General features: G+C 36.4%; 1 protein-coding gene and 1 pseudogene across 3 annotated transcripts in view; one reads left to right on the top strand and one right to left on the bottom strand.

Annotated features, from left to right (window-relative positions):
* FAR1 (fatty acyl-CoA reductase 1) overlaps nucleotides 1-14,544 on the top strand; it is a 74,224-nt gene that overhangs the window by 3,245 nt on the left and 56,435 nt on the right. The gene's annotated exons all lie outside the window — the stretch shown is intronic.
* Nucleotides 8,003-14,301, bottom strand: LOC132525901 (small ribosomal subunit protein eS24-like; annotated as a pseudogene).

Genomic DNA, 14,544 nt, shown 5'->3' with positions numbered 1-14,544 from the left:
AGATTGTCAGGAGTTAACAGAAGAGAGCCAGTGAAGAAATAGAAAAAGATTAGTTGGAGAGACTTTTGTAGACACTGAGGAATATACTGTTTAGGGAAACTTAGGATAGAGTTTTAAGAAAGAGGAAGTGATCATCAGCAAAATATGTAGAGACTCAGAAGAGGAAAGATTGAGAAGAAACCATTGAGTTAAGTAAGGAAAAACAGTGTGAATTTGGTCTTAAGAAAGCCATAATGAGGATACTAACATATGGATTGGTAGTTAATTGTGTTTAGTGGCAAGTGCTCTATACAAATTTAAAGTTTGGTATGATCATAATTATGGTCAAATTCATAGGAAAGATGTTGGTATGTCCTTTTGTAATATTTTAGTTATTGGCTGGTAAGATCATGGGTAGTTTAAAAATGCTGGTACTTTTTGTATTTTTCCAAGTTTAAAAAAAAGCATTGTTATTTTTATCATTAGTGGGGAAAAATCATTCAACTAAAATGAACTAATAGTGAGAGAATATGTGGGTGGTCTAGTCTGTACTATGTTTGGGGTAGGAGAGAAGATGGTCTTATTTCAGTGTCTACTGCATATGAGCCACTTTGCTAGGCACAGTCCCATCTTGGCAATGACTTGTTATTGTTGGAAACAACCTGAAACTACATTTGCTTAATCTGGGGGATCAGGTTACTAAAGCACCCTGAATCATGGAGATATGGTCTTGACTTTTCTGAACATTGTTTAATAAATGAATTTAAGGTTAAAAAAAACCAAACCAGTCGTACATTGAGTCATTTTAAATGTGTCTTTTTGACCTTATACCCTTCTCTCCTCCCACACGTAGGCTTATAGTTCCTCTCTTCAGTGGGTTTGTATTGGGCTTAGAGTCTCAGTTCAGTAAAGGCAGCATGAAAGTGCTGAGTTTACATATAACAAGTTTAACTTAAACACTTAAAATTTGTCATTGTTTTCTGTTCCCAGTTTGAAGAAGAAAAGAGAGAAATTTCAAGAAAATAAGCTTTTCTTATCAAATAATTATTCCAAAGGAAATTAGTAGTATTTGCCCTAGGGTTAGTACAGATTTATTCCAATCTTATAAGTCAAGAATGGGACGTAGTTTTTAGTTTTAATTTCATTTGGTTCATAGGAATTGTGGAAGGAAACTTAATATTTCATCTAGGCACTGTACTATGTTCCTTAAATAAATTATTACATTTAATTCTCAGGCAATTCTCTAAGGTGGTTATCTTGTTTTATGAAGAGAATGAGATTTGGAGAAATTAGTAACTTCCCAAAGGCCAGAGAGCTAAGTGGCAGAGCTGGAGATTCCAGTTTGCTTTCTCTGACTCCAGAGCTCATGCATATGAGATGTATGGCAAAAAGGACTTGTTTATTAATACAGACAACTGAAAAAAATGCCACATAGCCTTAGGTATTTAGTAACTATTCGTTACTTTAGAAGATGGGACTCTTGCTCTGTGTGTTTGTGCCTGTGACATGGGGTCTTAAATGATAGTGATTTTTGTGTCTTATAGGGTGCGTTATATTTTATTGCTTTAGAGGTGTGTGTTTTCACATTTTAATATTTTTTGAAATGAAGATTTTACAGTGTCTATATTTTTTTAAAAATGTTTACAAAATGGATACTATGTCTTAAAGTCAAATGTGTCTCAGAATTAAGGAAGTGTGGTATGTGCATATAGTATTCATGTATAACTGTCTTAGCAGTTTGTTTGCATTTTCTACCCAGCCTCCTCCCTTTACTTACTGTATTGCTTTTTTTTTTTAGTGTGGTAGAATACAGAATTGAAGTGTATATTAATAATAAAATAGTCATTCTCTTTAGGTAGTGAATATTATGGGGTAGGAGGAAGTTTTTTATGTAGAAAATTCACATTGCACTGTGAATGAGCAGATCTGAATTTTACTTTTGGTTTTGTTAGCAACTTGATGTGTAACTTGAGGCAAGTCACTTCCCCTCTCTGAGTTTTAGTTTCCTCATCTGTAGAATAGAGTGGGGAGGGGAACTTTTAGACCTGTCTAGCTTAAAGAAACTGTATGCCTTCTTTCTAATTAAAAATGTGAATGCCTTAGAGCCCTTTCTTAAAATACTGTATTTGTTGCTTTTTACTATTTTTTCTTTCCCTTTATCTCCCTTTCTTCCCTCCCTGCCCTTTTCCCCATGGATCCTTGAGGGTATTGTCAGATTCTTAATTTATTAGAGAGTATGAATTACTTTTTATATCCTCCATTTATCAAGACAGGATATCTGAGAAAAGTAGGTAACCAGTAAGTAGTGAATGAATGAATATGTTTTATCTGGGTTAATAAAAGAATTGTTTAAATAAAATACCATCAAAGAGTTGTTGAAGTTTCATTGAAGGATAGTACTGCTGCCTTTCACATAAAGAATGAAATGTGTTTAGCAAAGTAACTGCTCTCTACTGGGCAGATGTACAAAGAGGAAAGCTCCTGCACCTGTCTTTAAGAAGCTCTCTGTTCTAATAGGCGAGGCCAATGTCTTTAAACTTTGTATTATGGAAAATTGCAAACATAAAAATATAATAATATGCATATCACCAGCTTTAACATTTTTCAACTTGTGGTCAATCTTGTTTTTTCTGTATCTCCACCCACTCCCCTCCTCCTTCTTAATTTTGAAACAAGCCCCTAGACATTTTTACCTGTTATTACCATACAGCATGATAAATGCAACAATAGACATGCTAATCTAAGTGAAGTGGAAATTTCTTCATATAAATATATTTGAGACTTGTATATTATACTGTTCTGAGCAAGAGAAATTAGATATAATAATCTACTGTAGGATAGGGATAAGTAGTTGGAGAGACTGAATATACATGTATAAAACAGAATGTAGCAACGTAAGATCATATGCCAGTATTAGAGATTCTAAATGGGAAATGACATTGGTGGAGTGTGTGTGTGCATGTGTTTAAGTTTTAACTGTTTGACAGTTTTAAGATTGCTTTGAGATATCTAGTCTAGATCATTCTTGTTCTTTATGGAATTTTTGCCAAAAGTGTTGGCATGGCAGCCACATGAGAAATCCTTCTTGAATGTAAGGAATTCTTACCACTATATCTTATTATTTTGGAGTACTGACTTAAAAACTTTGAACTATTAACTGAGAAATTATATTAAAATCTTAAAATATATCCCATGATGCAGAGTCTTAGTCAAAGGTCATAAACTTCTTTGAGCATCTCAGAGCTTTGTGCTATCTCTTCTCCTCAGAAAAAATATACATATACACTTAGTTTTTCTAATAATTTCAGGAGGCTAATAATAAGACTTTCAAAACCCATTCAGATATCTTTGAAGGTTTACAGATTCTGGTTTAATAATCCATTCTTTAATGTATAGGCAGATAGCATACTGCTAAAATTCAACTTTATTTATTTCTTTGTGCTTTTCACCTTCTACATATAAGTGTTTTTGTTTTTTTTAACTTTAAACAATTTTTATTACACAAACGTTGTCACATAATTGGATATTGCTCTACTCTGTACACAATTATTCTTACTCTCCACAGAAAGGCTGCTTCTTAGCTTCTCATCTGTTGATGGCAATCACTAAAATCCTGATTTTAATAGAATAGTAGTAAAAATGCCTCAGTGATTTAAGTTGAAAGCAGTACATTGGTACATGGCTCTTATACTCATTTACCAGGAATGTGCAGATGTCTTTATTCAAAAATACAAAATAAATTATCTGTAGGTATGGACAATGACAGCAGTAAACCATTCTGTGTTGTCAACTGAAACCAGTAACTGATGGTTATAGTGATTTTCTTAAACATCAGCCAGCCTTTTCTTCAGTCATCTCCTTCAACTGACCTCTCTTAAAGTTATTGGTGAGGAACGCTGCCTTGAGCTTCCTTTCACATCTCATTAATGATGGTAAAGCACTATTCTAGGAATTAGGACATGCCACCTCCCATCCCACCTCCCATCCCACCCATTCCGCCCATTCCAGGATCCTTCTCTTCTTTAGGAATTTCTGTGACTACGACTTCTACTGTAGTTAACAGAGAGGCCACTCCAGCAGCATCCAGTAAGGCACTTACAACCTTAGTTGGATCAGTGATTCCTTTTTCCACCATATTCACAAAATCTCCAAGCATAGCGTCATAACCAACTTCTGAAGAACTTTGCAAAATTTTCTCAACTATCTGTGATCCTTCGACACCTGCATTCTTAGCAGTGGTCATTGAAGGAATTTTGAGTCAAACAAGTGTTTTTCATTATTGAGTGAAATTATAAAATTCATTATGCAATGCCTAATTTTTTAAAAGACCAATTCTTAATTGCATTCTTGGGGGAAAACAAGCTGTAGCCAGTTTGAATATGTAGGAATGATTTTACCAAAGATTTTGGAATAAGTGTATGGAACTTTATATAATGGCTTCTATCCATCCTGAATTAAGATGAAGTAGAATATGATTTAAGAATGAATAAATACATAAATACCACTTTTTCAGAGGTAAAGAAAAATCTTCTTTGACCTCTCTTGCCCTTAAATAGTTAAGATCTGTGGAGGAAAGGATCTGTTAAAGTATTTTGAGGTTCACATTTGTGTTAAAACAACTCCTAGATATGATACACAGAGGCTTAGAAACATGTATTGGTCTGACAGAGGATTGATTCTCTGTAGAGCCCTGAGATCATAAGTGTTTATTGTCCATCTAGTTTGAAGGATGGGCCTAAATATATTTCTTAGAAGTATGGTTTTTTTTTTAACATCTTTATTGGAGTATAATTGCTTTACAATGGTGTGTTAGTTTCTGCTGTATAACAAAATGAATCAGCTATATGTATGCATATATCCCCATATCCCCTCCCTCTTGCGTCTGCCTCCCACCCTCCCTATCCCACCCCTGTAGGTGGTCACAGAGCACTGAGCTGATCTCCCCTTGCGATGCGCCTGCTTCCCACTAGCTATCGATTTTACATTTGGTAGTATATATGTGTCAGTGCTACTCTTTCACTTTGTCCCAGCTTACCCTTCCCCCTCCTCGTGTCCTCAAGTCCATTCTCTACATCTGCATCTTTATTCCTGTCCTGCCCCTGGGTTCATCAGAACCTTTTTTTAGATTCCATATATATGTGTTAGCATACGGTATTTGTTTTTCTCTTTTTGACTTACTTCATTCTGTATGACAGACTCTAGGTCCATCTACCTCACTACAAATAACTCAATTTTGTTTCTTTTTATGGCTGAGTAATATTCCATTGTATATATGTGCCACATCTTCTTTATCCATTTGTCAGTGGACACTTAGGTTGCTTCCATGTCCTGGCTATTGTAAATAGTGCTGCAGTGAACACTGTGGTACATGACTCTTTGAATTATGGTTTTATCAGGGTATATGCCCAGTAGTAGGATTGCTGGGTCGTATGGTAGTTCTGTTTTTAGTTTTTTAAGGAACCTCCATACTGTTCTTCATAGTGGGTGTATCAATTTACATTCCCACCAACAGTGCAAGAGGGTTCCCTTTTCTCCACACTCTCTTCAGCATTTATTGTTTGAGGATTTTTTTTTTGATGATGGCCATTCTGACCAGTGTGAGGTGAGAAGTATGGGGTTTTAAAAATTTGTGGATTGTACCTAAAATATAATTGTAATAATGGTTATTAGCATAAGCAGAATCCTTAGGAGATAGGAACAGATCAGTTAGCTGCTAAATGAGACATTTGACTGCAGAGCAGAGCATAGGTTGTTTGAAGATCAGTGAATATTAGGTGTATGGCTTTAAAGTGATAACCTTGTGACCCATTGGAGTTAATAATTTTCTGAGTATCTAATGTATTACTAGGAAATAAACTTATTCTAATATACAGTAATACATAGACTTTGAGAGCTAGAAGAGGATTTATCCATCAGTGATTTAGCCTCCCCTTCAGTGAATTTTATGACTGATCAGAGCAATTAATTGACTTGCCCAAGGTCACGTGGTTAGTGGCAGTCACAACAGTGTAGTCTGTTGCTCTTATTTATCTTGGCTGTCTTTTCGTTCTGGATCTCAGTTTCTGGAGAAGGAAATATCTTGACAGAGTTTTTAGCATTGTGACTTTGATTCTCAATTGATAAATTGACTAAGGATTCGCTGGGCTTCTTAGATGCGTTAAGTCAGTTTCAGAGCTGGAAAGAGATTCTAAGAATCCACAAAGTCATCAAACACTTCCCTCCTGTTTTCTGTACCTTTCTATGCTTGACAGCATTTTGTTTGTTGCAAGCTTTACATAAGAACCTGGCAAGGTTTTAAAGCTAGACCAGGAAGATTTTTGAGAAGAGGCTTTGTTATGGGATTCAGTTGTTTAAAGAGATTCCTGGAAGCTTCCTCCTCAAAACTAGAGACTGGAGGGATCATTGACATTCAAGTTCAGAGAAGTTTCTATTACTTCCACGAAGGGCTCTGATTCCAAGTCCTAATGCCACATTTGGTTGGTGTGGACCTGGTGACCAGGGAGAAGACCTGCGCCTATAGCTGGGGTAAAGACCTTTAGAACGGTGACCCTCCAGCTCTTTTAATCCCGGCCCTTTAGCTGGGTCATTCTTTAGCTCAGTAATTCCCATTTTCTAGTGGAGTAATAACAACTAAATTGTCAAGGTATAAGCATTTTGGGGGAGAGAGGGACTTTCTTCAGCAGTTAGGGAAATGGATGGTTCCTATTTGAATCACAAAAAATATACTTATCTTAAAGTCTAGACTAGTTAGAAAACTGTAGGTCTCAAATTCTAGTGATGGAATTATATAACACATTCTCCTGGTTTAATAAAACAACTAAAATGATAATAATTAAGCTCAACTTAATTAGAAGTAAGAATAATGATAATTGAAAACCATGACCAGTTTCACTGACAATGATTGATTGCTCCTCTTGAAAATTACAGAATTCCAGTTTTGAGTGTGCATATTTGGAGCATTGTGAGTTGCAGCAAGCAGAGTTATTAATTGTATACAAACTGAAGTTTTCGGTACATTCTAATAGCATACTCATATTTGCAACTCTTAATAACTGGCTTTATAGTTTATTCATAAGTAGCCTTGTGGATCAATGGAAGGTCATGCTTTCTAAATCATTTGTAGACCATGGGAGGTTTGGTCCATGTTTGTATAGTCATTACCTTAGAAGGCTGATGTGGCAATAATGAGCTTTTCAGGAGCATTGTTTCCCTAGCGGTGTTGGGAAATTGGTGAAAGCCCAGCCTTAAAAAGAGGTCAGATGAACCGGTTTGCAGGGCAGAAATTGAGACATAGATGTAGAGAACAAACGTATGGACACCAAGGGGGGAAAGCGGCGGGGGGGTGGTGGTGTGTGTGTGATGAATTGGGCGATTGGGATTGACATGTATACACTAATATGTATAACATGGATAACTAATAAGAACCTGCTGTATAAAAAAAAAATTAAATTAAAAAAAGAGGTCTAGGAGTTTCTTTACCTCAGTACATTTTGTAGGTCTTTGATATGCTAATGCACTTTGTAGCTCTCCTGGTTGGGGATAAAATGTACAGCATCCCAGCCCCATTTACCACAATTTGGAAAATGCTGCCTTGGTGGTCTAGAGCCTGTTTTTAGGTTCAGCCTTGGGAACAGATTCAGAAGGCTTCATAAGAAAGTGACACAAGAGAAATGGAGAGGAAATAACAGCATACAGCAGGAACTTCAAAGCACTTTTCCGTAGTTAAGAGTTGCAGGTTATTTGCTATAATAATCAGACTGAGTATAAACAGCTTTCAAACAAAGTCTACTTCTGTAACCAGTGAAATACCTGATTCTAACAACTTGTTCTTAAAGTTACTAATCTTCATGAATAGACTTTGGTAGTTTTAAATCAGACCACACAAGATACATGATTAGTAATCTGCCTGAGTCAATTTTTTGGGTAAACTTGTATGTGTACGTCTACATGTAATGTTCGCGGTATACATGGAACATTTTCATGTTAAAATCAATTTTGCTGAGTAATTTGAAATGTGTATATATTTTCACGTAAAAGTTCTTAGTTTATTAATCGTCTCATGAAAAATCTGCACAGTCACCACAGATACAATCACTGCAGAGTCTTTACTCCTTCTGTTGTCCAATCTACAGCTCACTTTTTCCCAGCACCAACATTGGCCTTTGCAGTCCTCTTGACTTTCTTCATTCTGTTCTTCGTTCCTTTTGCTGTTTCCTTGAGGTGTTTTTCTTAATGCAGGCCATGTCTTGCATGTCTATGTTAGGGTTCATTTTTCTTTCTGTAGTCCAACGAATCGTAAATCCTGCCAAAGCCAGTTGTCTTGCCACTGCCAAAATGGATTCTGAATCCACATCCAAAGATGACATCTGGTGTGGTCTTGTACATTTTGGCTAGTTTTTCCTGAATATCTCTCTAAGCTACTTTTGCCTTCCCAGGGTGAAGGATGTCGACCAATTGTTTCTGCTAAAGTAGTTGGTTGGTCATGAACTTCCTGGTCTGGAGAGCTACTGTGTCATTTATGATGGTTGCTGATCTTCAAGCAGCCAGAGAGGAAAAGAGTGAAATATTTTTATATTAATTCTTAGGTATATTATGGAATCAGATGCACAACTTTAATGAGTTTTTAAGCAAAATGGGATATTTCGATTTCTGTGTTGTATTGGAGAAGTTTAAGAAGCCTTATCTTTGCTAATACACTTAAAATACTAGTATGCCTTTGTATATTGTATTTCACTTTTTTGAGTCTGAAAGTGTTAGGATAAAAATTACAATATTTAACATGAAAACATTTTTATTAAGGTAAGGCATCTGTAGCACAATAGTTGATCTAAAGAAAATCATGTATGACTTTTGGAGGTTACTTTTTTAAGATTGTTTTCTCCCAGAATGGAATTGGATGCATGTTTTTGCAAGCTGTGGAACTGTTTATTACCAAACTGTGTTAACAAGAGCACAGCCCTTCTTCTGTAGGCTTTACAGTAGAGAAGTTACCCTACTGGTATACAAGCCTCGAGGACAGAAACAAAGAAAAATGGGTATTGCTAAAAAATTTAAGTTTTCTTGTCAGCAAATAATTTTAATGCTGTAGAATTGACATTTCCTCTCTGATGAAGTAGAACTTGACTTTTAAGGATGTTTTTGTGTTTGATTTTTACATCACTCAAAGGAATTCTGAGTCTGATTTTTCTTAACGTTTAATATTTTCCAGGATAATGAGGTTTTAGAGGCATTTTAACTTGCCAAAGTGCCATGCTTACGGAGTAACATCAGTATACAAAATAGTTGTGTAGTGCCCTAAGAACTAACGAACCTACTGAGATTCCTTACCAAGATGTGTCGTAGAAATTGGGGAAGATTGGATATAGAGAGTTAAATATTGGCATATCAATGTCTGTGTAGGCAAACAGAGTGGCCATTATATTCACTTCAATGGGTGCTTACAACAGGGTTGGACACTAGCATCTTTTATTGAAAACCAAGATGCTAGAGTTATTCTTTTGTTTGTTGAAAAATGCTTTGTAAGCCTTAATTTTTGAAAAGAAAAAGGAACCCACTATTCTTATCAACTTGTACATTTTGAGTTTGCATTTTTTAGTCCTTCTTTTGTTGTTTACAGTTCACTTGCAGAGGTTTTCTTTTATGTTGTCTTAATCAAAACACTAAATATTCTAGAGTTATTAAAATATAGTAAAACGACGCTATACCAGTGGTTCCCGATATGCCTCCAGATGAGAGTCTATCAAAAATTTTAAAAGAAAATATATGCTTACCTATAATATGAGGCCTCTTAATAGTCTAACTAAAATGAGTTGGCTTGTTTTTGGCTGCAAGTATGTCAACTCCAAGTGGAAATCTACTGGTTATAAGTTCACAATTAAGTGAATATGGGAAAGTGAAATTTTTATTCAGTGAATGAGATTATTTGGTGGGCAAAATCAGTTGACCCTGGAGCAGCAGTGGAAGTTATGGGTGCCAGTCTTCCTAGAAGTCAAAAAAATCTGTGTGTAATTTTACAGTTGGCTCTCTGTATCTGTGGTTCTGCCTCCTCAGGTTCAACCAACTGCAGGTTGTATAATGCTGTAATATGCATTTGTTGAAAAAAATCTGTGCATAAGTACACCCATGTAGTTTAAACCTGTGTTGTTCAAGGATCATCTGTACTTAGAAGTATGAGGCCCATGGGACCATTTTTTTTTAAAGGCATTTTGGGTACCTTGAACATGGATTAAATGGGTTACCGAACCAGGTTTGTTTGCCTGATGTGCAGCAAGCCAAACGCTGAGACACCGAGGTTTGCAGCAGAGAAAGGGTTTATTCAGGAGACAGCCAAGTGAGGAGACAGGAGACAGGAGAGCAGATCTCAGATCTGCCTCCCTGAAGGCAAGGGGTTTGAAATATTTATGGGATAAAGAAGCAGGGTGATATTAGGCATGGGGAAAGGTGATTGGAGGTAGGGAAAAGGTGAGGTAATTGGTGTTCTTTGCAGGCATATCTGAGTTACCTGCTTCTTCTTGAGATGCATGTTCAAAAATGGAGGCACTTAGCATGATCTGAGGGTGGAGTTTTGAGTCCTGTGATGTCAAAAGGTCATTTATTGGACACCTTTGCAGGCCCAGTTTTAGGGTCAGTGGTCCCAACCAAAAATCTTAGCTGGCTTGAACTGGATAAGAGCTGACTCCAAGTTTCTGGAAAACAGCATAAGCCCCCAATACTGTAGGGACCCATACGACAGAGGTGTTATCTATAGGTGGTGGTTAAGGAGCCAAAAGAAATAATTAAGATGAGCTTGATCAGTGAAAGCATATTACAATCAGGGGGGTTTTTAATAAGCTGTTCCCTTAGCTGCTGTTCTGTAAGACAAGCTCAAGAATTTCTTTTAGTCATCAGTTTCTGTTAACCTATGGGACAGTTTCAAATGGTTGACCATCTCAGGAGTAATGAGCAGTTACTTTACCATATTCTTTGTGGCAGATTGTATTTTCTAAAAGTAGTTGTAACAATGTGTCCCTTCTCACATGTTCTTGTGACCTTGACCATTCTCTCATCCTGAGGTGGAGTTATGTTCCCTTCCCTTGAATTTGGGTGTTCTTGTGAATCACTTGTGAGCAATAGGGTGAGGTCAGAAAAGGTGAGCTTCCATCCAGCTCACCAAAATACTGGTCTTGAAGTCTTCAATAGCTTTTCATCAGTATAGCCTGAGATTGCCATGCTATAAGGAAACCCAGACTGCCTCATGTGGACAGACCACGTGAAGAGGCTCTAAGATAGGAGCTAGAACTGTTCAGCTAAAACTGCTTATTTGAGCCATTCCCAAATTCCTAACTCTCAGAAACTATGAGAGAGAATAAAAATGATTATTGTTGCTTTAAGATGTTGTTTTAGAGTGATTTTGTTACATAGCAATAGATAATCAGAACACTACTTTCCCTGAATCTGCTACTATATACTGAGATTTGTCAGTGTACAGATGTACAGTTAGTGATATACCGCAATGATTTGTTCTGGGATCTGAACATTAACTTTATTTTGGTCTTTACCTTTGATATATAAAGCTTTTTTTTCTATCATTCTTTCCTGTACCCATTTGGAAAAGCCATTCCATCCTTAACTATTTAGTAGAATGTATTTTGGTAATTGAAACTGTCATGTTTGTTGGAAAGTGTCCATGATATGTTTATTATGTCATGAGAGCATATGATCATCTTTAGAAGGCCTTTTGCTCTGTACCTTAATTTTAGTTACTATGGTATTTGGCCTTCTCTTAGTTTCCTAGGGCTGCTGTAACAAAGTACTACAAACTGGGTGGCTTAAAACAACAGATATTTATTGTCTCACAGTTCTGGAGGTTAGAAGCCCAAAATCCATGCTCTGTCCGAAACCTGTGAGGGAATTCTTCCTTGCCTCTTCCTAGTTTTTTCTTAGCAATTTTGATATTCCTTGGCTTGTAGCTGTGTAATTCCAGTCTCTGCTTTTGTTGTCAGGTGGAGTTCTCCCTGTGTATATCTATGTCTTTACATGCCTCTCCTCTTATTAAGGACACCAGTGATGTTGGATTAGAGACCCATTCTGCTCCAGTGTTATATCATTTACCTTAACTAATTACACCTTCAACAACCCCATTTCCAAATAAGGTCACATTCTGAAGTCCTAGGGATTAGGATTTCAACATATCTTTTTAGGGGGAACACAGTTCAATCCATAACAGGCTTCAAGGGAGATTGATATAATTATGTGTTAACCATTTAAACATTTTTACTCCAGATTAGATGTGAATGGGGTTTTTAATCAGTGACCATGAAGCTCTATTCTCTGCAGTTTAGGTCCCCTTTCTCTCTAGCATACATACATACTACACATAAAATTTGATAGTAGTTTTTTACTGTTTACGCTCATTGACCCTTTTGAGAATCTGATAAGAACAGTGGATTTTTCCTCTAGAAAAAATGTACAGATATATGCATGGGAGTGCACACTTGTACACACACACATAAACACACTCAAAACAATATTTTGCATGAAACTTTAACACGTTCTTGGATTTCCCCGCCACCCCCCAAGCCTGTTCATGAACTTCTGGATTAGAGAGTTATTAATTCCCATCAGTTACAGATACCTAATTTCTATTTCCCTTTTAGTGGAAAAGCAAACGAAAAGGAAAAATAATGAGGAAGCAGAAGTAATGTATATGGAATCCCCTCATGGTCATTGTAGCTCAGTGCAGCTTTTTGGGGAATTTTCATAATTCTGTGATATTTACCATGTGCGTAGTCTCTTTTCTGCTTCCATTCCCGTTCCCTTAGCCATGTATTATAACCTTTGGCTACATAAAATTATAAGTAACGTTATACTTTTATGTAGAAAAGAATAATCTATGTAGTTTTAGACCTGTACACAGTATATAAACAAAGCTTTGTATCCTGCAACAGTGTTGGGTTAACTCTTGACCTCTTTAAATTCTGTGTTATTTTTTGATTATTATATCAAGATTTTTTTGAACATGGTAGCGGTCTAGGGTTTCTGAGTCTGCGACAGGATTATATTCTGTGCTCTTCTTCACTTGTAGCCTTTTCTCCAAAATAATATCGCCCAAGCTTCACCCCTGAACATCTTATCTTAATGGGCTCTCTTTTTAAAAATACGTATTTTTAGGTACACCTTGAAAAAGGCTAAAGATCATGTCTTTGTGTTGTGTTTAGTCTCTGACATATCTGTGTTTCTGAAGCCTGTCATTCATTTATTGTTTTTGTTTTGAAAATATTATATCAATTATTTACTGTCCATTTTAGAGTGATATGCATAGTAACTCTAGTAATAGTGAAATCATAGGCAATGGATATTTAGACTGTGCTGGTTTCCCATTGATGCTTTTCTTAGTAGTTCATTTTTCTGAATGTGGAATATTCAGAATCTTTATTTAGAACAGGGGTTGGCAAACTGTGACCTGCAAACTGTTTTCCTGTCTTTGTGAATAAAGTTTTATTGAGACAGAGCCATGCCCATTTGTTTACTTACTGTTCATGGCTGATTTTGTGCCCCAAATGGCAGAATGGAGTAGTTGCTACTAAGATTGTATGGCCCACAAGCTGAAAATATTTACTACTTGACCCTTTACAGAAACCTTCGCCAACTCTTGGTTTCGAATATTTTGGAATTAATTCCCCCTCTTTTAAGGATATTTGAAATTCTTTTATTTATTTTACTTCTTCAGCCATGGAATCTAAGGGATATTAAAAGACCATTTAGCTCAGCATTCTATCTACTGCTGCTTGAATTTCCTCCAGTACTCCTGCCAAGTGGTCCTCCAGCTTAGAGGTGTAGTAGGATTATGAGACAAAACAGCATTGGATGTGTCTGTGTTAAACACAGAATTGCCCCTGATTGGGAGTCAATCAGTGACTCTCAATAAAAAGATAGATGAAATAGCTTATTCTTTGTCTCTTTGCTCTCCCCACTGTCTCCATTGGTAGGTTATTTACTTTGGGTTTGTTTACATGCTAGAGGCACAGAGGAGTCACTTTGTAAGAGGAAGACAACTAAGTAGATCCTACTTTAAGGTGTAGCTGTAGGTGGAAATTTATAGGAAGCTGGAATGAATGTTTAGACATTGTCTAGAGATTTTCATATTCAGTGCTTAGTTTCCCTAAATTTATAGCAGCTAAAACAAGGAACTAAGAGTTCTTACAATTACCTTTTGTCAGTTTTTACTGTATGTTCAATAAATACTGGTGCAGAAAGAAACATATAGGTAGAGCCAGTCTCACTGCAGAACTTCACCTCAGAACTGTGTTTGGTAATTTGTGTACTTGACTCCTTGGTGAACATGGTGAGCGTAGGGGTCCTCTCAGGAGATGGGAGAGAGTGGTATCTGATCCAAAGATCAACATTATCCAGACGGGGGAAGAATTTCTCACATACCATTTAGGAAATCCAGCCTGCTAAAGTCTTGTTAAACAACAGTTTCATAGTTAAAACATCATCTGGTTTTTAATCTAGTAGGTTTGCCATCTAATAAAGAAATGAAATAAAAACTCAAGTAATAAAGATTAGCAGAAGAAAGATATTACA

The sequence above is a fragment of the Lagenorhynchus albirostris genome, chromosome 9 (genome assembly GCF_949774975.1).
Source record: "Lagenorhynchus albirostris chromosome 9, mLagAlb1.1, whole genome shotgun sequence".
In the NCBI taxonomy this organism is placed as follows: Eukaryota; Metazoa; Chordata; class Mammalia; order Artiodactyla; family Delphinidae; genus Lagenorhynchus; species Lagenorhynchus albirostris.
The sequence above is the reverse complement of the archived record's forward strand: the minus strand, read 5'-3'. Positions and strand labels throughout refer to the sequence as shown.